At 42.1% G+C, this 27,209-nt stretch overlaps 1 protein-coding gene across 3 annotated transcripts in view; it reads right to left on the reverse strand.

Annotated features, from left to right (window-relative positions):
- Positions 1 to 27,209, reverse strand: part of BRINP1 (BMP/retinoic acid inducible neural specific 1) — a 513,527-nt gene that overhangs the window by 353,570 nt on the left and 132,748 nt on the right. For all 3 annotated transcript variants that reach the window (XM_059926552.1, XM_059926553.1, XM_059926554.1), the window contains one exon: positions 273 to 333. The gene's annotated coding sequence lies outside the window, so the exon portion shown is untranslated. The remainder of the gene's footprint in view (positions 1 to 272; positions 334 to 27,209) is intronic.

Consider the following 27,209-nt stretch of genomic DNA (forward strand, 5'->3'; position numbering starts at 1 on the left):
TCAGATAACCCTGTCCATCCTAGAGCTACTCACTTTGTTATCTCTTCTTAGTAATTTGATTCTTTAAGCAAGTTAAACAAATTTAAGACACTTAGAGAGGAAGGAAGGGGATAAAACAACCAATGTTGATTAGGTACCTTCTATGGTGGTTCTCAAACTTGGGTGTGTGTAAGAATCCCCTGGGGTGACTTTAGAAAAGGCTAATCCGAGGACTCACCTCCAGAGATTCCCATTCATTCATTCATTCATTGTGTTCTTTTATTTCTACTCACCAAGCACTGTTCCAGGAGCTGGAGGCGTAGCAGCAAAAAGTCCCTGCCCTTATGGAGTTCACTGGAAAGGAAATGGAGAAAACAGTACGGAAATTAGTAAGTATACTGTATATCAGGTGGTAAAAGTTTGGGGGAAATATGGAGCAAAACAAGGGGTGAAGAGACTCTAATTGAAGGAGATCTAGGGTCTGTACTTTAAACAGGTACTTTGGGGGATTCTAATGCAGGAATCTAATGGACACTGAAAAACACAGGCTTACTCTATGTCAAAATCTTTACATGGGGATTTAATTTAATATTCACACCAATTAAGATGGTTATTGCTGTTATTATTCACATTTAACAGATGGGAAGACTGAGGTTCAAAGAAAAGAAAAATTTGTGAAAGTCATCACAGCTGATAAGAAGCAGAGCCCGACTTCAGAGCCTGTTCTTTTCCTATGCAACGCGTTAAAAAATGGTGAAAACTGCAAACAGCACGGCCAGCTACAGAGGGGCACTGTCCTCAACATCCTTAGTGTTGTCAAACCTTCCCTGTTTGCAACGCACAGTCTCACCCTTCGTCTCTTTTGAGGTTCACGACTCTGAGAAGGAGAATGTGGTCCCTGTTTCTCCCCCTGTACCCCAGCCATGTAGGCATGCAGTCTCAGAAACTGACACCACCTTACCCAAGTCCATCAGGTAAAGTACATCTGCCCTAGAATTGGGAAATGGTCTTACTGACATACTCGGGGAGACCCTTGAGTATCTAAGTGCCCAAATGGAACTTCAGGTTTTCTTTACTCCCCTGGGTTACCCAATCTGTACAACTGGCTGTTGGTATTGGTGCCCTGGACCCCAGCCTGCTTCACCTACTTTCCTATTGGCTCAACCTTTCCCCTAAATAAACAGCAAATAGATGACGTCTGCAGACAACAACAGCAACAATAATAATAACAATAATAATAAATACTTAGGACAGTGGTTGCCACATAGTAAGCACTCAATAAATATTTGTTTCATAAGGGGTTGAATGAATGAATAATTATAACTAACATTCGTTAAGTGCTTACTATGTTCCAGGTGCCATGTTAAGCACTTCTTAAATTTAATTCTCACAAGAGCCCTATGAGAGAGGTACTATTTTTTATTACCCTGTTTCACATAAGAGTGAACTGAAACTTGGAAAGGTCAAGTTATTTGCTCAGGTTCACAAAGCTAGGAAACAGTCAAGCTTGCATTTGAACCCATGTCTGTCTGATTTCAAAGCCCATGTTCTCAACCATGATCTATCATCAGGAAACTAGATTATATGGTCATAATCTGCTCCCTGATCAGCGTCACCCATCACCACTGCCTGGAGAACTCTGCAGCATTACAGGATACGGTAGATTTGGGTGTCTTGAATAACAGCCCTGACTCAGATCAAGACTGGACTTTCTCCACCATATTGACCTTTATACTTTAGACTCTTGGAAAGCTCATTTTTAGGCCAATCATATAACTAATGAGTGCCCTTTGGCCCTGATCCTGTCAGCTTCTTCAGTCTCCTCATCAACCTAGTCTGATGCCCCAGCGCAGCTCACAGCTGGCCCAATTGATGGTGGTTTTATAACATAGCTGAAAAAAATCTTTAAAACTCCATCTATTGAGAGGTGGATCTATGTCCTGACCCCTTGAATGTGAGTACGCTTTTGACTACTTTAACCAAGAGAGTAGAAAGAAGTGTTGCCATGTGACTTCTGAGACTAGATCATAAAGAGCCACACAGCTTCATTCATTCTTGGAGCCCCTGAGCCAACATGTAAGAAGTTCAAATACCTGGAGGCCACCATGCTGTGAGGAAGCCCAATCTACATGGAGAGTTAAATGTAGGCACTCTGGTCAACAGTTTCAGAATGAGCCCACCTTCGAGTCATCCCAGCCCAGGTGCTAAACAAAAAGGCTCCAGACTTTTTGAATCTTCCCAGATGAGGCACCAGACATTGTGAAGCAGAGACAAGGCATCTTCACTGTGCCACCAACTTCCTTATCCACAGAATCTACAAGCATAATATAATGGCTGTTGTTTTACGTTACTAAGTTTTGGGTTGGCACGTCACACAGAAGCGGATAACTGGAACACCATCTACGTGGTCTAGTCCAGTAGTGTAGTATAATAGTTAAGTGCACAGGCTCTGGAGTCACATAGAACTGAGTTTGAATTCTATGTTATGCCATTTTCTAGACTACGTAAGTTATTGGACTTCTTTGAGCTTTATTTACTTCTCTTATATGAAAAACAGTAATAATGATAGTATTTCAATCCAAGGGCTATTATGAAGATTAAAGGAGATGGTGCATGAAAAATCTTAGTGCCTAGTATGTAGCAAGCACTCCGTAAATATTGGCTCTGATTGTTTTTACTGTGTGTCTTATTAACTGCAGTTATGATGTTAATACTTTACGGATGAGGAAACCAAAAACTGAGAAGTGAAATGACTTCCCCAAGGTCACAAAACCAATCAGACTTTCTAATTCCATGTCCAGAGCTTTACAGCCTTGTCACCACAGACACAGCCAGCTCCAGGTGGAGCCAAATGTTTCCTGAGGGGCTTGGGAGATGAGAAAAACACCACTGATCTTTGAACCATTAGGAGGCACCAAAGGAGACACGGAAGAACTTCTCTCTCTGTGTTCCCACCTTCACAAAGCCCCAAGCACCAAACTGGAGGGGCATCTTCCAAACATATTCCCAAATCAGCTTCCCTTTAAAACAAAGGTAAAAAAAGATGTGGCACTCTAAATGCCATCCCTTCACGTGCTGGTAAGCAGCTTATCCAGCCCAGTGTGTGGCCACCTTAAGAGCTGAGAGGAGAGAGCCTGCTGCTGGAAGTTATCTCTGGATCTCTGGGGGGTGAGTGAGTCACTGGGATGATGGGGAGAGGGAGGCAGGGGAGGGGCAGGGGACCAGCTCAGGAATCCCTGTAGGGGTGAGACACAGCGTGAGGTGGGGAGACACAAGGGTTGGGTGTGCATTTTCATGGGCATAGAAACTAGAGGTTTTGTCCAACTCCCAACATTTTACAGATGAGAAAACCAAAGACTTGGAGGAACGGGGATAGAGGAAGCTTGTAAAACTGAAAGTCCACCTACGTGAATTGGTTTTAAAAAGCTTCCTTAGTAGCCCAACCACATATTCCCTGGGTCTATGTAATACATGTGGTATCTCTTTTTACAGATGAGGAAACTGAGGCTCTAGAGAGGAAGTATCATACTGAAGTTCACACAAGTTAGCCTGGAAGCTAAACTTAGAGCCTAGTCTCTAGATCCTGGATTCTGTCTACTTTAGCCCCATACACTTTCCCTCCCCCATAAACCTGGACTGAGAGATTAATGAGGCCACTACTTTACCGCCCAGAAATTCACAGGGCAATAGTGTCTTTCCTCTGTGATTACAGGGGAATGTGTCAGTTAGCAGAGAATCAGAGACACAGATGTCTGTTGAGAATGGGAAAAACAGAAAAAAAAGTGTGAAAATTAAATAGAAAAGATGAATTTTTAAATTGGAAAGGATCACCTTTTGAGAAGAAGAAACCAAAGAACAAAAGGGTAAAATCACGTTCCAGCTGGTGTAAGGTATAAAGTTGTGTAAAGAAAGGGGCAAGGGCTTAGGATACCACAAGATCCAGATGCCCCTCCCAGGCTGGACCTTTACCAGCCAAGCATCCTCAGATAGATCATTAAAACTGCTGAGCCTCTGTTTCCTCATGTGTATGATGGGAGTAAAAATAACCTCTTCATACAGTTGCTTTGAGGATTAAACATAAAACAGCTAGCATGTAGGAGGTCTTCCGTAACTTTTCTCCCTAAAGGAAGGATCCAAGACTCTAAACAGTACTCCTTAGTCTCAGGTTCTGTGAAAAAAATGAAATTTCTGGGTGGAGAGTCTGTAACAGTCTTGCTGGACCCCTATTCTCATCTTCTGCAGCGGATAACAACTGAAGCAGCCACCCAGCTCACAGCCTCCTCTTCCCCAACTCTGGGAATGTCCTTAATACACAGAGACAGGACCCTGCTGGCCACGCCTTGTTGTTCAGCCCTAGTCCCAAGCCATAGCTAACTGACCCGGAGGTAAGCCCAGCAAATAAGCCGGGTCAGTCAGAGGTTTCCCTGGGACTTTCACACTAGTCTCTCATCTCTGGTGGGAGTCATGGAACATGAGTAATGAGAACCACAGGAAGTGGTCATGTTCTGTGCCTCAGAGAGGAAGCCAGAAGAGAACGGAAGTGACCTACAGAAATGAGAGACACAAGGAGAGAGGCAATGTGGCTGTGTGTAGCCCCTGATTCCTGGTGTCCTTGTGATCCAAATACACCCCTCACCCAAGCTTGCAAGATGCCCCAGTGTCCTCTAGTGAATTAGTCTCTTCTTGCCTAAGCATTTCTGCCCATTGGATTGAACTGGGTGATCATTAAGTCCTGCTCATCCCTTAATCAATGGTGGTTCTTGAACGTGGACTAAATATCTTCCATACTCTCATCTTGGGACCCCAAGAAGTAAGGACAAGGGAGCCTTTCAAGATTCCCGGATAATAAGCCAGAGATGAGGAATTTCTAACAGAGCTTCCATATCCACCTCCCTTTGACTTGGCCTTCAATCCTAAACCTGAGCATAAGTAATACACTCTTCCCTATAATTCAATGGCGTTTCGAACTTTATAGTGCTCTTTACCATAGAGGAGGCTTACAAGACCCCTACCTGGAGGCATTATTCTTTTGTCACTTTTATAGAAGTTATAAGATGCACCTGTCCTTCCTGGCTTAAACCTCCATCTTCTTCAGGGAGCCTAATCCTGGAAGAATCTGTAGCATCTCCACCCCTAGGTCAATCAAGCCTTCAAGTAAGAGTTTCAAGTTCTGGGGTCCTGACTCGTCTGTCACCTCTTAAGTCAACAACCCCTCTTCTGAAGCAGGAGGTTAGTGGGCCCACACTATCAATGCACTCCTAAAATAGTCCATTGGGCTTGCCTGTGGGAAACCCTGCCATTTGATTCACTTGAACAGTGTTTCCAGCACCAATAGTGAGCCAATCTGGTGACATCACAGGGGACAAGATCAGAAATACAAAATACATGACCCATGGCCCCTAGTGGGTTCCCTCCCATGTGGGAAGAAGGAAGCCACGGACACAGGTAGTGGCAACCTTCCAGGGAATATGCTATAATCCAGGTAGGCACGAAGTTATCTGAGGAAAGGGAACAGCAAATTGCCTCTAGGAGTTCTGAGAAGGCTTGCCAGAGAACATCCGGAGCTGAGTCTTCAATCAGCTCAGCTCCTTCACAGCTCTGAAACTTGGGCAAGTGAATCGATCTCTGGGATGTCAGTTTCCTCCTCTGTAAAATGGGAATAATAATAGTGGCTCCCTCGCAGGCTTGTTGTGTGGCTTAAGTGAGTTAATACATGTAAAGTGCTTACAGTGGTGCTTGACACAGAGTAAGCAGCCAAGCCCATTAGCTCTTACCAGCAGCATCAACATTGAAAGGTTAATACGAGTGTATCAGAGAGACAAGCAGGGGAGGGCCTTATAGACAGAGGGAAGGGCACAGAGGTGTGTCAAAGCATGTTATGCATGGAGTCTGGCAAGTTACCCTCAGTGGCTGGAAAGTCAAGTGTGTGGGCGTGTCAGGAGCTGACCTAACGTTTTCAGTAAAGGGTCAGATGGTAAGTATTTAAGCTTTGTAGCCCAAGAGACAATGTCCTCAACTCTTCAAGTAACCTCCTCAAGAGAAGGCTAACTGTGCCTCAGTTTACCTCTAAAAATGTAAACGCCATTCCTTGTTCATGGTACACACTGGATGTGGGCTGCATTTGGCCTGCAGGCCATAGTTTGCCAACTCCTGCTCCAGGAGAAGGCCAGAGGCTGGGCTTGTAAGGCTTTCATAGGCCTTGCTAAGGAGGCTGGGCTTCTCCAGGCAGGGGAGAGGCAAAGGGTTTAAACAGGGACTTCAAGATTAGATTTGCATGTGGCAACGCAATGAGGAGAATGGGTTAGGGCAAAGAGGGAAGTTTAAATTGACAGTCCAATTAGAAAACTACTATGATTGCAATGGAAGTGATATTTGTGCAGGGGCAGTTGTGAAGATGCTGAGGGACATTTAGAGGGAACATGAGCATAATTGGTGGTCTAGATTCAGGTGGTAAGAGGAAAAGAGAGGCAGAATACTCCATGTTTCTGCTTATTTACTGACAGATCAACCTCTACTTGGGGAGGAAGTGAGTGCCCCATCCTCAGAATCATTCAAACAAAGTACAGATTCCTGCCTGACAGCTGTAGATAGCAATGGATAGAGAGAGCAACAACTAAAGTCTCTCCTAGCTCTGAGGGTCCATGACCTTATGATTCTGTGATTGTCTTTATCAATCTAACAGGAGCACGATTTGTTTAGTCAATGAAGGATACAGACAAACTTTACTCCTCAATACAAATCACCTTAATTTTGCAGAAAGCTGTCTATTTTCTACAGCGCTCACATCCATTATCTCTCTGAGGAGCCTGGAAAAGGACTGTGAAAACTGAAAAATGCTAGACAAATATAAGATTGTGTTATTATCATAATTATTTTAAAAACACACTTGAAGAATTCTGCACTTTATTTCAGATTTAGTGCAGTTACTCTGCCTTCAGTCCAGTGAGTTATTTATTTCTATAGCCCTCTCATCTCTTGGACAAAACCTAGCACATGGTAATAATTAAAAAAAAATGTTTGTCAAATCTTAGCAGTGTGTCAAGAGCCAATTCGAAAAGCATTTGATCAGCTCAGCCTTCTCCTATCACTGCAGAAAAGACAGAACTGTCCCACTGCTAGCTGCAATTGCAATAATAGCATCATTATTAATAATAATACTATTTATCAGTATTCCTTGTGTGGCAGGCAAGGGTTTGCAGACATTCTTAATTAAGGCTCTCAAGAACCTAGCGAAAATGCCATGGTGGTGCCCATTTTACAGATGACATGAGAAAGTCAAGGCTCAGAGAAGGGCAGCTGCTTGCTCAAGTTCATAAAGGTTATAACTGTGCTTTCAAAAACAGGTCGATTTTAATAACCTCACCTTCCTCATGGACACAGGGAAGCATTTTCGTACATATTTATTCTAGGAGGGAGAGATTAGGGCTGCTCCGTGTGCCAGGACTAGTCATAAGATCTTTTGTCATAACTGCCTCTCCATCTCAGGGTCTCTCTGGGAAACACAAACCTCTTGACCCCTCAGCCTCAGGCGGAAACCACAGCTTCTGGTTCCCCAGGTGCAGCCGCCAATGCGGCTGCCGGCCAGCAGAGGGCAGCTGCGGGAAGCCGTCCAAGGACAGCCTCCACCCGCATTAGAGCTCATTAAGCCACGAGAGGCAAGAGGCAAGCACATTTCTGTCTGATGAAAGCAAAAACAGATCTACTCCTGGGCTGAGCGATGCAGGGAGATCAGCGAGGAGGGACGTTTATCGGCTTCCAAGAAGCCGGCTGGATGGTGCCATGGTGGCTGCCTGCAACAGAACACTGGCCCGTGGGATCCAAACCCGGGGGGCTTCCCACGAGCCCCTCCTCCCTCGAACAGGACAAGAGAGTCTGGCCCAGGGCTAGAGATGCTGTGAAGCCAACTGAGTGGCTGGAGCCAAAGGGGCAGCCTGTTTGCAGCAGAAAAACCAACCCAGACTTACCAAGAGATGCATAGGATACATCAAGAAGCATGTGCGCACAAAACAGGGTGAAACACACAAACATTTAGGGAGATCAACAATTGCTCCTGACTTTTAGATATAGAACTGGAACAATCCAGGCAACCACGGTGGTTGGTTACCTGTCCACTGAATATACATACAAGGTGTGTACACCCACAATGCATATGGATGAAGCTCATACACACACCAAGTAAACGAAAATGCTTATGCACTAATGCAGATGTATATCGAGGTAGTCAGCTACACTGGTTTGAATTCAGATGGCCTGAATTCCAGTACCAGGCCTATCACAAATCTGTGCAACTTTGAGCAAGTGATAAACCATTCTGAATCTGCTTCCTCATTTGTGAAATGGAACCTAGCTGGGTTAATTAAAATCATACAGTTTGGAAGCTCACTCAGAAGTTGGGGCACTAAATCAAGTTCTCCCAAGGAAGCCTGAGACTGCTCCCATTTCTTTTACCAAGTCTCCAACCTTAGAGGATGCAAGCTAGGTGACCCAGTCCACAACCCTGTCCCCAGACCAACATCCCTAGGGATGCTCTTATCTATCTAACAATGTGGGAAACTTTTAAGTCAATCTGTCTATGATTGTCTCCCTATGAGTACAATCATACTGAATATGTAATTCCTTTTTCCATCCTCCTTTCTCACTTAACTTTAGCACAGAGAATAAGCATCTTATAAACATCTTTTTAAAGGGCCACAGAATGTTTCCTTATACGGATATCTGTACCCTTCTAGTTTGCTATTTGGTCCTTTCCCCCCGCCCCTCCTTCGGCTACTATAAATAATGTTTCAGGGGGAAAAATATCTTCATGCATAGAACTTTTCTCTATTTTTGGAATCTTTCTTTAGAAAAAAAAACCTCGGAAATTAAATTACTAAAATTAAATCATAATTTGAGACTCTTCATGCACGTTGCCAAATTGTTTTCCAAAACAGTTGCCCTAGTTTACACAGCTACCAGCAATGCATGAGAGACTCTATCACCACATTCTCCAAAGCACTGGCCATCCTCTTCTTTCTTTGTTTAAACTTTGTTAATTCAGTAGGCGAAAAATGTTATCTCATGGTTTTAATAAGCGTACCTTTGATTATTCGAGAGAACGAACATGTTTTTCTTGTGTTTGTTCACCAGTTGTGTGTATTTCCTCTTTGGAGAATTGTCTCTTTGTGCCCTCTGCTCACGTGTCTGCTGGGGTCTTAGTGAATTTAATTGATTTGCATGCGCTCTTCACATAATAAAGATAGTAATCCTTTGTCATATTTGCTGCGGGTATTTTTCCAGTTTGCTTTACGCCTTTTCCTTTGTGGTTTCTTCTATCACTTCTGAGCTTATACAGCCACCCCATCTTCCAGAGACTTGATAAATATTCATTTCTAATTCTGGGATTTTTTTTCTCCTTGTATGATTTGATTCTATAAGCTTGAGATTCCACACGTCCACAAATCTATGATTCTGTGCCTCCATGATGACCACGTATAGCGCTGGGTTATCTTTCAAGGCACAGGCTCCCTAAAGTGTTTCATATTTCATCTTTACCCTCCCTCATCCTTCAGATTATAAGCTCCGGGAGGGAAGGGCTATGTCTGTCTCATTCCCCCTGAATCCTAGGAGCCCAGAACACTGCCAGGCTCATAGTGGGTGAGCACTAAATATCTATTTCTCGATTATCTCCCTGATCTGTTCCAGACCCTTGAGAATGATCTGGTTCTGGCCCACATCTAAGCATGCAGAATAGATGATCACAGATGTGAGACCACTGGGGACAGCAGGGAGGGCATCACCAGAAGAAAGGATGGCAATAGCAAAATTAAAAGGGCGAAAGAACATGGTATGTAGGAAACAGTAGGTAGTCGAGCTTACCAAGAGCACAGGCATGTGTGACCGTAATAGAACATGTGGCTGGAAGTGTAAGTTGGACCCAACTGGTAAAGGGCTGTGAAAGCCAATTTTGGAATTTCATCCACAAAAATTCCATTCTCCACAGTGCAGCCAGGGTGATCTTTACAAAAGGTAAATCTGATCGTGTCACTGCTCTGCTTTATAACCTGCAAAGGCTTCCCCTTGCCCTTAGGAGACAGCTGAGAATCTTGTAATAGTCTACAGGGTCCTGCCTTTCCCAATCATTATACCTCCCGCCATTCTTCCCTTGCTCACCATACCAACCCCCATTCCCTTCTGCAGCCCCGCCAAGCCCATCTCATCGTCCGGCCTCTGTAATCGCTGTTTCTTGTCCTGTTAACCTCTCCCCAGCAGTACACACAGGTGCTTCCTTCCATCACTTGGGTTGGAGTGCAAATATCCAATGTTGCCCATGCTCCTATCACTCTCATCTTATCCCCTGGTTTTACTATCTTCATGTAACTTATCACTATCTGAAATGATCTTCTTATGATCTTCTTTGTTATCTTCCTGTTTATTTTGTCTCCCCTTCTTGAACATAAAACTCAGGAAGGCAGAGACCTTTCTTGTCTCGTTTACTCCTATCGTTCCCTCCCTGGAACAGTGCCTGGAACGTACAGTCGGTGATGGTTAAATTTTGCCTGACTGTTTGAAGTCAACTCATGGGCAGTTGGAGCTACTGGGGGTGGGGGGTGTGTGAGCAGGATCAGGCATGTATTTCAGAAAGATCGCTCTCCTGGCGTGGCGGAGAATGGTTTGGCCTGGAGAAACTGGGGTAAGGAGACAGAATGATATTACATAAAAATGACTGATATCAGAAACTTTTCTGAAAGGAAGATTTGATCCAGGGAGAGCTAGAGGTGGAACTGTGTTGTGCAGTTGATATTGGGAAGGAAAAAATCTGCAATCTGCAGTCATCAAAACAAACGAATAAAAAGTGGCCATCATGATAACTAATATTGAAATAGCTTCCAAAGACATTCACACCATCTTATGGTATTCTCACCATCACCATTCAAAGCAGCCAAGGAACAGGCTGCTATCTTCATGTGACAGATGAGAAAACTGAGGCTCAGGAAGTTAACTCAGGGACCCTGTGTAGCTAGTGAGCCGTGGATGCGGACAGGAACCAAGGTTCCTGATGCTCAGCCCTGGGCTCTGCCAGCAAGTGCTGGGGCGTCACGATTTTCCCACACTGCACACACTCCACAGAACGGTGTGGTTGCTAAAATCATGCCTCAGAGTTAATGATCCAGATGAAAAATCTTCCCTGGCCTTTGGGCCTGGAGAAGAGGCCAGTGCCACTCCCTTCCCTAAGAGAGTTAAAACATCACAAGTCAGGGAGTTGGCCATTTGCTGCCACATTAACAGTAAACCATTTACTCCAGTGATATCACCATATCGGACTTCATTGTTCCCTCCCCCGTGGCTAAAATTACAACAAAACAGAGCAGGGAACAAGGGAAGGAGGAGACAGACAAGGGTCAGAAGGAGACAGGGAGTGGCGGCACCATTCAAGGAGGCAGACAGACTGAGAGCCCCAGATCTCCTTACGCCCTGAACTGGAGCCCTCCACGTCCCTACAGAGGTAGCAATTACCCATGGCTCATCAGGGGACAGGGCATCTCTACAGAGGGAGCAATTCCTCCGCATCTCTACAGAGGTAGCAATTTCTCCACGTCTCTACAGAGGTAGCAATTACCAGTGGCTCATCAGGGAACAGGGCACAGGCCCTGGGGAGGTGTCTCGGAGGCATGAGCAGCAGAGGTGGGGAGAAGCGCCCGGAATGTCTTATGATTCTCCTGAATGGACCAGCTCCCTCACTGCCCAGTCGGGCACATCCAAAGCTTGCCAGTTGTTCCAATGCCATCTGCTTCCCGGAGCTTAGACAGGTCACACTAATTATTTTAATCCCGAGTTTGTACCTATCTGTCTTATTTCTTTAGATGAGGAGAAAGAAGTGGAAGGCAATAGGTCCCCCAGACCTGCACCTGTCCTGAATCTGGGGAACAAGGCAGGGGGTGGGGCCATAGCACAGAGGAGGGTTCCCATCCCAATGGCTCCCAAAGGTGTTAGATCAGCACCTTCCGCCTTTTTGGGTCTTTCCAGTAATTTGCATCCAAGTACAATTGGTGGCCATTAGACAAGCCTTATCGCTACATGCTGACAGGGTCCCAAGAATAACTTGATTATACAGAGATAGTATTGATAGGGAAATAAGTTAAGGTTTGAGGGAATGAGGCCCCATAGCCCACCCTCCTGGAGTACACCAACCAAGGAATCAGTCCGGACAGGAGCCATTGGTCAACTGATTTTTCTCTTCCTCCTTCCTCCCTTCTTTCTCTCCACTCTTCCTTCCCTCCTTCTATTTTTTCACTCATTGCTTCCTCTTCTTTTTCTCTGCCTCTTTCTCTTCCCTTTGCCTGAATCCAAATCCACATGTCTGATCTTTTTCCTAGGTTAAAAAAAATTAAATTCTGCCTTTACCACTCAGTTCAAGACATACCGCCTACAACTTATTATAAAAGAAACTGAATGGCTTCCTTTGAGCTATTCAGTGTGTATTTGCCCATAGGTAAACAGAAGCACCATTTTAAGGTAAAAGAGTATGTGTTTGTGTGTGTGTGTGTGTGTGTGTGTGTGTGTGTGTGTGCGCATGAGATGGCTCCTGGGAAGAAAGGGAGGAAAAAAAGGCTGAGAGAGCACAAGTCAAATTCATTCATTCTTTCATTCATTCCTTCATGAAATATTTGACGTGAGCTCACTGCAAGCCAGGTGCTGTGCTGGCACCACCCTCAAGGAGTACCCAGCCTGGTACAGGACTGGGCAGCTACCAGGAAGCTGTGAGTGAGTGCAGTCACACGAGGAGTGAAGATGCAGGACATGCAGCAGAAGCAGTAGCCTTGGGATTATTTCTTAGAATGGCTGAAGCAGCTCAGGCCAAAAAGAGCGTGTGTAAAGCTCTGTGTAAGGAGAAAAGAGGAGGGTGAAATTCGAGAAGGCCTGCTGGCCACAGACCTGGGAGGGACATGAAGGGCCCAGGGCTGGAGCAAGAGTTAAGCACTGGGACGGTCACTAAGGGCAGGGCTAGGATATATCCGGGTGTGTATGTGTATGTGTTTGTTGGAAGAAAGCATTAGCTATTCAGAAACCACATGTAGCTGCCCTTCTCAGACTCTCCTAGAAGGAAGACTCCTGGGGAAGCAGATCTGGTTGTGTTGAGGGTAATAATTGTCGAAGATGCAGATCAGAGAAGCAGAGAGCAAGAGGGCTAAAATCTGAGAAAAAGATGCTTTAAAATATAGGTTTGATTATTATTCAGCTATGGCAAACTAACAGAGCAAGAGCTGAGTGCCACTGAAAAGAAAGGCTGTCATACACACAAATTCCAAGAGGAAGGGGCTACAGGGGAAGCATCAGGTTCAGTCAGGGGGCAGAAGCGGGTGGGGCAAACATGGACAAGAGCCTTGACTGTGGTTTCCATGGGTGGGAACGGGGGAGGCAGGGTAAGCAGGTTCAGGATTGTCTAGTTTGCATAATTTCAGTGGGCTCTACGGCATAGGAGCTGTCCCTAGCTACCTGGTACCTGGGTACCTGTCCTTTGGGTGATTAGGGCAGGAAAATAGTGGCCCAGAATGTAAGAGCCAAATAAAGGAGGTGGGGTCTGGGCTGGATTGTTGTATATGAAAAATGCACTTACAGGCAAGTACTTTACTATCTCTGGGAATTAGAGGCAGCCCTTTCAGAGTCAGCAAGGCCTCAAAATGTCAGAGCATCAAAAATACTAAAAAGGTGTGATCAATACAGACATCAAGCTCCAAAGGGTGAGAGTCTAGGTGGGGTGGGAGTGGGGAAGAAACAAAGGTGCAGATGCAGGGAAGGAGAGAAGACACAGACTTGAGAATATGGATATGCTTGTGAGTGAGCGTATTTGTGTTTCAAGGAATGAGAGAGAGACAGAGAGACACGGCGACAGAGATGGTAGTAGCAAAGGAGTGGAACATCTGAGAAAGAACAGATCAGGTAAAGAAATACTTAGGAAGCTTTACTGCCTGACATGTATATCCTTCCTTTATTCAACAAACATTGGTCATGTATGCTTTCAGAGTTGGATTTGACGAGGGGATGGTATTACAACATATGAGACTGGCCTAAGATGCCCCCTTAACATTTAGATTTGATGTCTATACCCTAGTCCAGTGCGGTAGTTTTCAAATGTTTATGAGCCATGGAATCTTTTCTCCAACTGAGATCTTATACAGAAGTCCAGTACATAAGATGCAAAAGAACTCTGGCTGAAGATAAGGTCCCAGGGCCCTACCATGCCAGCCCCTCTCACACCCCACAGTAGCCCCCAGGGTCCCTTTATCCAAAGTGCAAAGCTTTCGTGAGCATGGTTTGAAAACCTCTGCTCTGGGGCAGTAATACTCAGGCTGACTGGAGCCAAAACTGGGAACAGGTTTGAGATAAAGCGCAGATCTAAGATGAGTTCTCTTTTTGGTTGGGGATGGAGGGAGGTACTCTAAAGAGGTGCCCCACTATGGAGAGAACGCACAGACCTGTATTTGGAGTATAGGGAAGAGGTTAAGAGAAGAGCTTTTTCAGTCTTATGAATCTGGGGTTTTTTTTTTGTTTGTTTTTTTTAAATCTGGGTTTGAAACTCACTTCTGATCCCTGGGCAAATACACAAGAACCTTCCTGGCCTCAGTTTCTTAATCCACAGAATAGGATGCATACCATGAATCCTAAAGCATCCTAAATTATCAGGATTAAACCAGAAAATGTACTTACTAGAGTGTTTAATTGGTAGTAAGTGTTCAGTAATGTACACTGCTATGATCATCCTCGTTAGTATTATTCCCCAGAGGAACTATGTAATTCATACTGGGTTGACCTCCATAAGATGTTTCTAGCTCTCAAGGCTGTACAAAAATAGAATGGGATATCTGATGGTGGCAAGTTGCCCAATGTGGGAGATGTTTAAGGAGGAGTTCAAGGCTACTGCCCGGGGATATTGCCAAGTGGATTAACTGATTAAATGGGGGTGGGGCTACATAGGTCTATTCTGGTCTTGAGAATCCAAGTGTTGTGGTTCCATAACTCTAATCTCACTTAACTGTAAGATCCTTTGCTATTAAGATTTCATCAGTATCCAGTTTTGGTGAGCCAGAGGGAGGCTGACGGTGGAAAGACAGGGTAGGTCGGTGGGGTGGGGGTTAGTCCAGAATACTATCAGTCCAGCCCTCCACGGGGCTCCACAGAGCTCTCAAGGTCGCTCAGGTGGATGCAACTTCCTGAAATATTAGCAGGTTCCAGGCAATTGCTGCTTCCCAGTGCAATTAGAACCTAATTTGGGGAAGTATGTTTTTCTGAAAAGGTTCGTTAGCCGAACGCAACCCCCCAATTCTGTAGTTTAGGAAAGACGGATGGGTCCAATATGTAGGCACTTGGCTGATGCCCTGGGAGAAAAGACAGATGCATTAAACTAAATGGGAACACAAATTACCTTCTATCTTTGGAGCAGCAGGTCACTGACAACCTTACCCATCTCTAGGTACAGTCACCCAGCACATGAAGGCCTTCAGGAAGGCACTGGGGATGCTGCCACCCTGCCCACCATGTAATCCTAACATTCGAGAGGGTCTTAGAGGTCTTTAATTAAGCAAACTCTGACCTTAGGAAGGAGTGCCCTTCACAAAGACCTTGACCATGTGGCTTGAGCACACAGCAGCGGGTAAGGGACCCCCCCTGCCCCCGCCCCTCCTGCCCCAGGAAACTCATGCTCTTCTGATCATAGAAAGTATCTCCTGAGATATGCTATCCAGACCTGTATGTTCACCCCCAAGTGAAACTTTGTGTTATAGAGTCGAAAACCAAAACAGCTTTCTTGTATTTTCCCTTTAGCTAATTTGATGTTGTCTTCTGGCTTCTCTTCTCAAGAGAAAACACTCTTAACACTTTCAAATTTATTTGATTGTACTTAACAGCCACCCATCCTCCTGGTTCTATGTGCCACCACCCGCTTTGAACACATTCCTTGTATAAGTCTCCTAAAGTATGGTTCCCTCAACTGGACACAATACTTCAGGTATCACCTGGCAATTACAGAATACAGCTAGCCCAGTTCCTCCTCCATTCTGGACATTATGCAATGTTTCTTCAAATAACATAAACCATTTCTTGAGTGTTGCTGTGTGCTGCTCAGTATGTTACATGTTTTAATCCTTAATACCACCCTGGTTAGGAAGGTATTATCCCCATATTATAGATGAGGAAGACAAGATATGGAATAATTAAATAATTTTCCTGAGACCACACCACTGTCTTTAAAGTCAGGATTTGAATCTAGGACTTCCTTTTAACTACCAATCCATTCTGCCTCTGCCTGACATCAATTGCTGTCATTTCACAATGTTTATAATGTTTTACACTTTAATATAAGTGTTTTGTTTTAATTTAATTTTTTTGGTAGGAACATTTAATATGAAATGTACCCTTTTAACAAATTTTTAAGTGTACAATATTGTTGCTCATAGGCACAATATTGTACAGTAGATCTCTTGAACTTGGTTACCATTCTTAACTGAAATTTTATGCCCATTGATTAACAACCCCCATTTCCCCTTCCTTCCAATCCCTGGTGACCACCATTCCACTCCTTGGTTCTATGAATTTGACTATTCTAGATACCTCATATAAGTGGACTCACGTAGTATTTGTCTATGACTGGCTTATTTCACTTAGTGTAATGCCCTCAAGGTTCAACCATACTGCTACATGTTGTAGAATTTCCTTCTTTTTAAAGGTTGAATAGTATTCCTTTGTATGTATATACCATATTTTTTTGATTCATCTATTTGTCAATGGACATTTAGACTGTTTCCACACCCTGGCTATGGTGAATAGTTCTGCAATAAACACAGGAGTGCTAATATTTCTTCAAGATCCTGATTTCAATCATTTTGGATAAATACCCAGAAGTAGGTCTGTCAGATCATATGGTAAGTAATAATCAAGGAAATGCAAATCAAACCCAAAATGAGATATCACCTCTCACCTGTCATGATGCTATTACCAGAAAAGTAAAAGACAAGTGTTTGTGAGGATGTGGAGAAAAGGGAACTCATACACTGTTGGTGGGAATACAAAATGTGGCAGCTGTTATGGAAAACAGTATAGAGGTTCCTCAAATAACAGAGCTACCATATACAAAATGTTTTCATAGGAGAATCATTTTATTCTCAAAAAGATCCTATATATTTAGGCCTCTAAAACGTCAATGTCTATTCTACATGAGATGCTCACAAGTCAGGTACACCCCATTTTATATTACATTTTTAATTTAAAAATTTGTAAATAAAAGATAGAAGTTCATGCATCCTTTAAATTTCACTTTGGCTATTACTACTGATTATTCCACTCACTGAGATCATTTTAAGTCTTTATTTTGTCATCAAGTGTGTCTGCAACATCTGTGCATCTGGTTGGCACCCCTTCTGTATTATCAACCAAATCATGCATACATGAATTAACAAGCACCAGGTCAAGGTTGGAATTCTGTAACTTACCCTGGTAGGTTATACTGGTATTTCAGCCACTAACTAATGCACCTAGTTATAATCTAGTCCAGTAGTTTCCAAACCAAGATGACCTTCAGAATCAACTGGAGATCACTGATCACCAGATTTCACCCAAAACCTCGATTAGAATATCTGAGGATGGGACTCAGAAATGTGTATGTTGATGTAACTCCCCTGGAGATTCCCGTCATCTCTCAGGTTTATTTACTACTGATCTCATCCACATTTTTCTAACTTGTCCAGAAGGGTATAAGGAGAAACTTGACCAAGTTCTTTGCAGAAATCAAGACATGTCATACTTGGGATTCTGCAATCTAAGGCTCCATAATAAGAGAAAATTAGGTTACTTTAATATATAACTTAATCTTGGTAAAAATTCAAATTACTTTATAATACTTGATAGAGTTCAGGCTTAATTTTTTAAGATCGACCAATGAGAATTATAATGCATTTAATTGAAATCAGTGATTAATTCACAATTATCTAGCACTACACTAATTTTACTACGGAAAAATCAGAAACCTAGAGAAGCTAAGTGACTTTCCTGAGGTCATGCAGTGAGTCAGTGCAGAGTCTAAGCTCGACTCCAAATCACCTGATTTGAGCTCATTTCTCTTTCCTATACATCATGCTATGTCTTAAATTTATACTTGGCTTTGAAATTCATTGTGGTTTTGTTTGATTTACTGCATATCAGATGGCCTTCCTTATTCAATTTTGCTTTTGCTGATATAAAAATGAATTTGCATTCACTGAGAACATGCCAACTAATGGCAGAATGAAAGGGAGGGAAAAGAAAGGGAGTATCTCAACCATATTCCAAAGGATATAAAGTCAAATTCAAATTTAAATATTCTGGAAGAAAATCCACTAAGAAAACATTAAATTCAAATTTCCAGGATAGTGGAAAGTGTTCTGGATCAAAGATATTGCTTGGTGACTTTGGGTAAATCAATAAACTTTTCACAAGAATCCAGGTTGTGGGAGTCTTACAAAACCTCACTTTTCTGTGGAAAAGTGCATTTCTAATAAGATAAAAGATGATTTTATTCATTTTTTATAAATAAAAATTAATTATTCTATGGCATTTTTTAAAGAAAAGTAAAACTGAAGTCACATGACAAGGCCACAGTGTTAAAAAAGGAGGCCCACTTATATTGTTGGATGAAACATTCAATATAAAATCAGAAAAGATTTGAAAAAAATCAATAGAACATTTTATGTATTCATCGCTACTGTAACAGTGATGGTAGTCCCAATAACTAATCATTGAATCCCTGCTCTATATCTGACACTAAGCTAAGCTCTTTTCATAGATTCTCTTATTTAGTCTTTACACCACACCTAGGAATCAGGTTTGGGTTCCATCTTACAGATGCAGAAAAATAATATATAAACTTTAAATGTTATATGGCACTATAGGGTGAGACTACACTTATTTTGACTTGGAACCCAACTTAAAAATATATTAAAGGAATAACTAAGCTGAATAGCCAAGAAAAACAAAGACTTGCAATGTATGCCTATTTTTATGATCTAAACTTATGATGGTTTGGCTCTAGTATAAGTATGCCTCATTTTTCTCTGAAATTATCAAAAGAGATCATTGATGGAAAATGATTATTTTTAAGTACTCTGTTAAAAAATATTACTAAGACACAAATACAGCAGCATTTCCCAATATGGCACTACAATGAGCTTGAATGACTCCACTTTACCAAAACCCACCCTCATATTGAATTTTGGCATCCTGTATACACAACTGTAAAATTACTCTGAAATTATTCATTGTATCAGCAAATCTTGGCATGTAATTGTGCTCAGTTTTTTGCCAGCTGAAAAATAATGGCATTCCACCCTTTTTGGGCACATTCTTTTTTATTACCCGTCTCCATTAACCATTGCAGGGAGGGGATGGCTAACATTTACTGGATACCTGCTAAGTGTTAAGCACTGGCCACGCATGGACACCTTCCGTCCTCATCACAGCCCTACAAGGGAGGGCACCAGTCTCTCTCTCTGGCAGGAAGAGAGGGCAAGTGTTGTTCAGAAAGGCTAAAGAATTTGACCAAAGGCACACAACTGGTGAGTAGCAACATCGGGACTGAAATCCCATAGCTCAGGTCATTTATCTACTGCAAGCTGCCTCCCAAAGGCGAGGCTGAAGCACAGGAAAACCATGCAGGGTACTCAAGACCACACAGCAAGTCCATGGTGGCGTCAGGGTCTCTGCAATATTGATATTTCTTTTTCCTAGGAGGCCTAGATGAGTTTTAATTGAAATGATGAATTCCTGAACACACTGCTCTTTGAAATACAAATACCAGGGGAGAGAGTGTCAATAACACGGTCCCTTTCCAGACCATTTCAGAAAGTGAATTTGTTGGCCACCTCTGGGAACCTATGTGCAGGGAACAATGAGTATGATACTCAGCGTGTGACTCTCTGGGGAACTCATTTACGTAGGGGCTGGGAAAATGCCCAGAAGGTCTGCAAATAAATCAGGGAGCATCCATGTAGTGAGAGCCGTGGTCACTGACGCTAACAAGCCAGCCCTCTGTGCGCCCTCCCTCCCTGATCTATTCTAACAAGACATGCTAAGCTGAACAGAGGACAGACAGCAGAGAAGAAAAGCCAAGAAACAGAGGTGAAGGAGAGGGTGTTCCTTCCAAGCACATCTAGTTAGTCCCTTTTCATTGCACTGGATGTTGTTTCCCTCTGTCCTCATCACATCCGCCCATCTCCTTATCTCACACGTCGCTCATTGCACTACCTTCCTCCGTGGTCTCCCTGCTTTAGTCACCATCCCTCCAATCAGCTCTCTGGACCAGACCATCAGCCAGAATATCGATAATCAGCAGGCAAATGCAAATCAAAACCACAAAGAGATATCACCTCACACCTGCCAGAATGGCTATTTTCAAAAAGAACACAAATAGCCAATGTTGGCGAGGATGTGGAGAAAAGGGATCCCTCATATGCTGTTGGTTAGACTGTAAATTGGTAAACTGGTGCAGCCACTGTGGAAAACAGTATGGAGGTTTCTTAAAAAATAAAAATAGAACTACCATATGACCCAGTGATTCCACTTCTGGGTATACATCTGAACAAAAAACAAAAACACGAATTCAAAAAGATACATGCATCCCAATGATCATAGGAGCATTATTTACAATTGCCAAAATGCGGAAGCAACCTAAGTATCCATCTACAGATGAATGCATAAAGAAGATGTGGTGCATATATACTATGGAATATTACTCAGCCATGAAAAAGAATGAAATTTTGCCATTTGCAGCAACATGGTTGGACCTGGAGGGCATTATGTTAAGCAAAATAAGTTAGAAAGAGAACACAAATTCCGTATGATATCACTTACATGTGGAATTTTAAAAAATACAATCAACTATTAAATGTAACAAAAAAGAAGCAGACTCACAGATATGGAGAACAAACTAGTGTTTACCAGTGGGGAGAGGGAAGAGGGGAGGGGCAATATAGGGATGGGGCTTAAGAGGTACAAACTATCAGGTATAAATAAGCTACAAGGATATATTGTACAACATGGGGAATACAGCCAATATTTTATACTAACTATAAATGGAAAATAAGCTTTAAAAATTGTGAATCACTATATGGTACACCTGTATACATCAACTATACTTCAGTTAAAAAAGAACATCTCTCCAAAACTCAATCAGAATCTGTCCCTCTCTTGCTCAAAGCCTTTCTATTCCCATGGCCCAGAGGATAAATTAGCATGGCACTTTAGATCCTGCTCTACCTGCTCCTGACGACCTCTTCCCTGTATGTTGCCTTCCGAAGGCTGTCTCCACTTACCAGGGCTGGGACTAGGAAGAGGCACAGAATTGAACGGGATGCCAAAACATTCAGTAATCACAATAACAAATACTCTAATTCAAAAATTTTAAAAATCACGGTTAATGCAAATAAATCCACAATGAGCAAATATCAAAAGCTTAAATAAAAAGCGCTGTGCTAAGCCATATTGGAGCCTGAGGCAAAAGGAAAAATCGCTAATACTGATTCTGTTTTTATTTAAACTTTTGAAGGTTTCTTCATTATGGATTTTTTCCATTGATTTTTATTGTTTTAACTATTAATATTAAATATTATTTCTAGCCTGTTAGATCTAAAATGTGATAGTGTCAGATTACAAAAGGCCTAGAAGAGCATGCAAAAAAGGAGTATTTAAGATTCTTTTTGGCCATGAGGGAGAGTTAGAATTTGGAGGAGGAGGATGGAATAATTTAGCCTGTCAGATAATTCTAGAAATAAAGAACTGGCCTGAGAGGACTGTGGTGAGGAGAGATCATTATTTGGCTTTTGCCATACTTTTCCACTATTTCATGCCAATATGATAGGAGTCTTAGTTACATATCATTGACCTTCACCGTATATGTGAGGACAAATCAAGTGACTGGTGAAGGGAAACCAGGAATGATGGCTTAAGTAGAACCAGGGTCTTCTGAATCTTCATTTAATCATTAATTTATTCATTCATTTATGCTTCAATAATCAAATATTAAGTGCTTAGAAGTAGGGTTGCCAGATAAAATATTGACTGTTCAGTTAAATTTAAATTTCAGGTACACACTTAATTTTTAGTGTAATATGTCCCAAATATTGCATGGGACATACTTAAACTAAAAAAAATGTGAAATGTGTTTGTCTGAAATTCAAATTTAACTGAGCATCTTATATTTTCATTCATTAAATCTGATAATCTTACTAAAAGGCTACTGTTTGCCAGGAACTATACCAGGAGCTGAGGACATAATGGAAAATAAAATATACTCAAACGTCATCCTTGTGGAACTTACTATGACTGAGGCAAAAATTAATCAAAATATTGCAAAGATGACCCTAAATAGTGTATAGTGACAACTTTTTAGGAAGGAAAAGTACAGCGTTTGATAGTGAGACCTAACCTAGTCTGGGGCACTAGTGAAAGCTTTCCTAGGAAAGTTATATTTGAGTGGAGATCTGAGGGTTAGGTAGGATTTAATTAGATAAACAGAACTGGAGAAGAACTTTGGGAGGCAAAGGAACAATATGTATGGAAGGACCTTGAGGAAGGAGAAATTATGGTTTGCTAAAAGGGTGGAGAGAAAGCAGTGTTGCTGGACCTCAGAGGGGAAAGGCAAGAACGATTAGAGACTGGATTGGTGGGCAGGGGCCAGGACGAACAGGGCCCTGTAGCTTAAGCTCAGAATGCCAAGCTTTTGTGGATAAATGCAGTCACTGGGGAGTTTTAAGCTAAAGATTGAGATGATCAGAATCAAGTTTTCCTGGGCATATATCCAGAGAAAAATCTAATTTGAAAAGATACATGCACCCCAATGTTCATAGCAGCATTATTTACAATAGCCAAGACATGGAAGCAAAGTAAGTGTCCACTGACAGATGAACGGATAAAGAAGATGTGGTACGTATATACAATGGAATACTACTCAGCCACAAAAAAAGAATGAAATAATGCCATCTGCAGAACATGGATGGACCTAGAGATTATCATACTAAGTGAAGTAAGTCACAAAGAGAAAGACAAATACTATATGATATCGCTTATACGTGGAATCTAAAAAAAATGATACAAATGCACTTATTTAAAAAACAGAAATAGACTCACAGACATAGAAAACAAATTTATGATAACCAAAGAGAAAAGGAATGGAGGGATAAATTAGGAGTTTGTGATTAATATATACACACTACTATATAAAAAATAGATAACCAACAAGGACCTACTATATAGCACAGGGAACTATATTCAGTATCTTGTAATAACCTATAATGGAAAAGAATCTGAAAAAGAATATATGTATAACTGAATTACTTTGCTGTACATCTGAAACTAACACAACATTGTAAATCAACTATACTTCAATAAAAAAAATTTTTTTTAATTAAAAAAAAAAAAAAAAGAATTGAGTTTTCCGAAGATTCCCTGGTTCGTGGTGGAGAGTTTAAGACCCAGGAAGAAGCAGGAGACCTGTTAGGGACTTCTACAGAAATGCACATAAGAAGAAGTGATGGTGTCCTGGGCCAAGGTGCTGGCCAAGGGTTAGGGAGAGAGATTTGAATGCAGTGTCCTTCCAATTACCTTAGACTGTCAGGTGAGAGAGGATGACATTAGCAATCATGAAAATGTAAAGGAAAGGAAAGATGCAAGAGATACTATAAAAGCAAAATTGACAGGACTTGTTCAATAAATGCTTCTTGATTGATTGAGTAGAAATTAGTGTCTGATGCCTTCTGCGGAGAGAAAAGAAAGCACACACATTATGCAACTGTTTAAAAATTGCTCCTTTATGTTCTCCAAGCTCTCTTAGAGTCATCAAATGTCACCTCTTCTGACTGTGTGCATGTAACATTACATGTTATTAATCCTGCAGGTAGCATGATGTGTAATTAAGCATATATGCATGGTGACTTATAATTAAGCACACATTTATTGTGATGTGTGCATTGGTGTATGCTTCCTGGTGTGTGTAATTATGCACGTGTCAGATGACATGAAGTCACAACTCATTCTGTGAACAAGCTAAGGTCTCAACTCCTACCTCAACCTGTTAATTGGTATTAATCTACTTCTTTTAGAAAAACATCTTTGGTCATTGAACTTGCTATACTCTGAGATATGAGTTACAGAAACATCCACGAATACCAAAAAGAAAGCTCTGTTTTCTTTCAATATATATGCAATTGACATACATCAGTCATCCAAAAGAGAATATTGGGGCAAATTCCAAACAACATCCTATGTATAATAAAATGCTCTTACAGACTCAACAGAATGATATAGGTTCCCCATAGTCTGTCCTATCAAAAAAAGGCAGCCTGATATGGTGAAAGAGCATGTTCTGTAGTCCTGAATGATCTTCAGACAGATCTTAGGCCACTCTGTCTACCAATGGAGCTCAATGTGTCTGCCTAGTAGTAGTTTTTGAAGTCAGATAGACTGAGTTCAAGTTCCACACTGCCATTTAACTTCATTGGACAAGTTATTTAACTTCTTTAAGGCTTGGTTTTCTCATTTGTAAAAAGAGAATTATAATTAATAATAATAATAATGGTGTCTTGCTTAAGGTTGTTATTAGGATCAAATGAGATTGCATCAGAAGGCTTTGTACAGAGTAAGACTCAACACTTGTTAACTATGTAGACTTCACATATATTTTCTTATTTAACCTTCATCATCATTCCACAAAATAATAAGTATTATTATTCCATTTAACAGATGAGAATGCTGAGGTCCAGAGAGGTCAGTAGTGTCACACAGCTATTAGGAGATGGAGGAGTTCAAGCCCAGTTCTGTTTTACTTAAAAATCTGTGAATGCTGGGACTTCTCCGGTGGTCCAGTGGTAAAGAATCTGCCTTCCAATGCAGGGGACACGGGTTAGATCCCTGGTCGGGGAATTAAGATCCCACATGCCACGGGGCAACTAAGACCGCGTGACACAACTACTGAGCTTGTGCGCCTCAACGAGAGAGCCCATGTGCTGCAAACTACAGAGCCCATGGGCTCTGGGGCCCATGCACCACAACTAGAGAGAGAAACCTGCACACCACAACTAGAGAGAAGCCCGAGCAGACTGCGTGCCGTAATGAAAATTATCCCATGTGCCTCAACAAAGATCCCGTGTACTGCAACTAAGACCCAACTCAGCCAAAAAAAAAAGGAAAATAAATAAATATATGTTTTAAAAAACCTATGAATGTTATATGGTACACTTCCTCCTTTCATTACAGTAAGATTTTGTTTTATTGATAGGCATTATACCAGATATATATACATATAACTTTCTAGCCTGCTAAAAGCACTTATTGAAGAAAATAGAGCATAAAAGTTAACAATATAAGCTTTAGAACCAAAGAGGCCTAAATCAGAATTCTAGATCCATTACTCATTACTGGTATAACCTTAGCAAGTTATTTACCCTCTCTGAGTTCTTATAGTTTCTTCATCTGGAATATGGGGCTATTAATAATATCTTACTCATAGTGTTACTGAGATGTTTAAATGTAAATTTATGTAACAGTAACCACAAAACCTGGCACTCAGCATATCCTCAATGGGAGCTGCCCTTATAATTTTTTTTCTTCTTCTTCTTTGTAGTCCCTCAGCATCTAATACTTTGCATGGCACAAGGCAGGATCTCAGTAAATGTGTGTTGAGTTGAGCTGGTTTGTACTAAAAACCATCAGATCTGGAGGTGGAGTTTTATAGCTCTCTGAACAACAGACTGGGCTTCTAGACTGAGAAGGTTTGTTGCTATCTCATCAACCTGCTGGGTAGCAGACGGACAGAAGAGGAAAAGACCCAGCTTCCTAGATCTCCCAGCCCCAACCTGCCCCCCTCATCCCAGTCTGGTGATTCCACTACAAGGCTGCCAGAATCACACAAACACTGTCTGTCTCACACACTCAGCTATCATGTCAGCAGAGAGACACGGGTCATCAGAGTGACAGGGGGCTGTCATAAGGCTGAAATGTTTTCTGTCTGCTCAGGAGAAAGGTTTTGCTGGCAGTAGGCCAGGGGAAACACAGGTGGCTGATGGGGCTTGGCAGCTGATTTCATTTTCTTGTTAGAAATGATCTTCATTCTTGTGCTAAAGATGGAAGAACTTAGGGGGCTGGGGAAGGGAAGGAAGCTTGGCGATCTCACCCAGGTGGCACCACCAGACCCACTGAGATAGATGAGAAGAAGATTAGCTCCAGCCAAGATCCCCTTTGACCACTTACTCAGAAGATCATGACTTTCCTGGTGTACTCCAGTGAGCCCTATGCTCGCTGATGACCCTGACCTGCTGGACAGAAAGTTGACAAAGCAAGTTCTATCTCTGATTGTAACAAACACCTAGAATCTTCCTCTTTTCACTATCATCTGCCACCATTAAATTCCAAGTCTACCTGTCTTCTGATTCTGCCACTTGATGTCTTAGCTTGGTTTTCCTTGCAGTGACACTAGACACTGCCCATCCATGAACTTTGTCTCAGACTCATTGTTTGGCCCTCTCCACTCCTACACATTTTAAGTTGGATGCTTTATGCTGAAGAACTTTTCTGCCCCACGTCCAGTACTTTAGCCTAGAAGGGATAGACCCCACAGACACCCTTCAGAAAAGATGCTAATCTGGATGGCAGAATCTAACATTCTTTGGGCCTCAATTCAATGGAGGGTAGGGTCACTGCTTTAAAAGATGAAGTATATCTGAATTTATGCTCATTCTGTACTATGGATTACCCACCCTTTTGGGTGAATTAGCAGGCAGCCCTCCTTGTCCAAGAGCCTGTTTGGGTAAGTAGACTCAAAGTCCATTCTGGAGACCCTATCATTTATGTTCATAAATGTAGGAAATACTTAAGTTTATGACCATAATCCTTGTATACCAGCACCACTTACCAAAGATGCTTGGCATTTGGAGAGAGCCACATGGGTCCAGATGTTTAGGCATAAAGTCTGTATTTTGTTCCTCCATTTCTCCATTTTCCTTGTGAGCACAGTTTCCTCTTCAAAGAGTCCCAGAGAGATCAGCATGAGACCCCCAATCTTTACCCTAAACACTCTGTAGATGCACCAACCTAGCTTTGGAGCCCTAGGACTCTTTTGGCTGGTCCTTAAGCAATTCAGACATACATTACTCGTACCTTTATCTCACAGTTATTTCATTTGATCTGGCATCTTAGTTAGTTATGCATGCAGATAACCATGTTATCAAAGATAGAGA

The sequence above is a fragment of the Balaenoptera ricei genome, chromosome 6 (genome assembly GCF_028023285.1).
Source record: "Balaenoptera ricei isolate mBalRic1 chromosome 6, mBalRic1.hap2, whole genome shotgun sequence".
Lineage (NCBI taxonomy): Eukaryota > Metazoa > Chordata > Mammalia > Artiodactyla > Balaenopteridae > Balaenoptera > Balaenoptera ricei.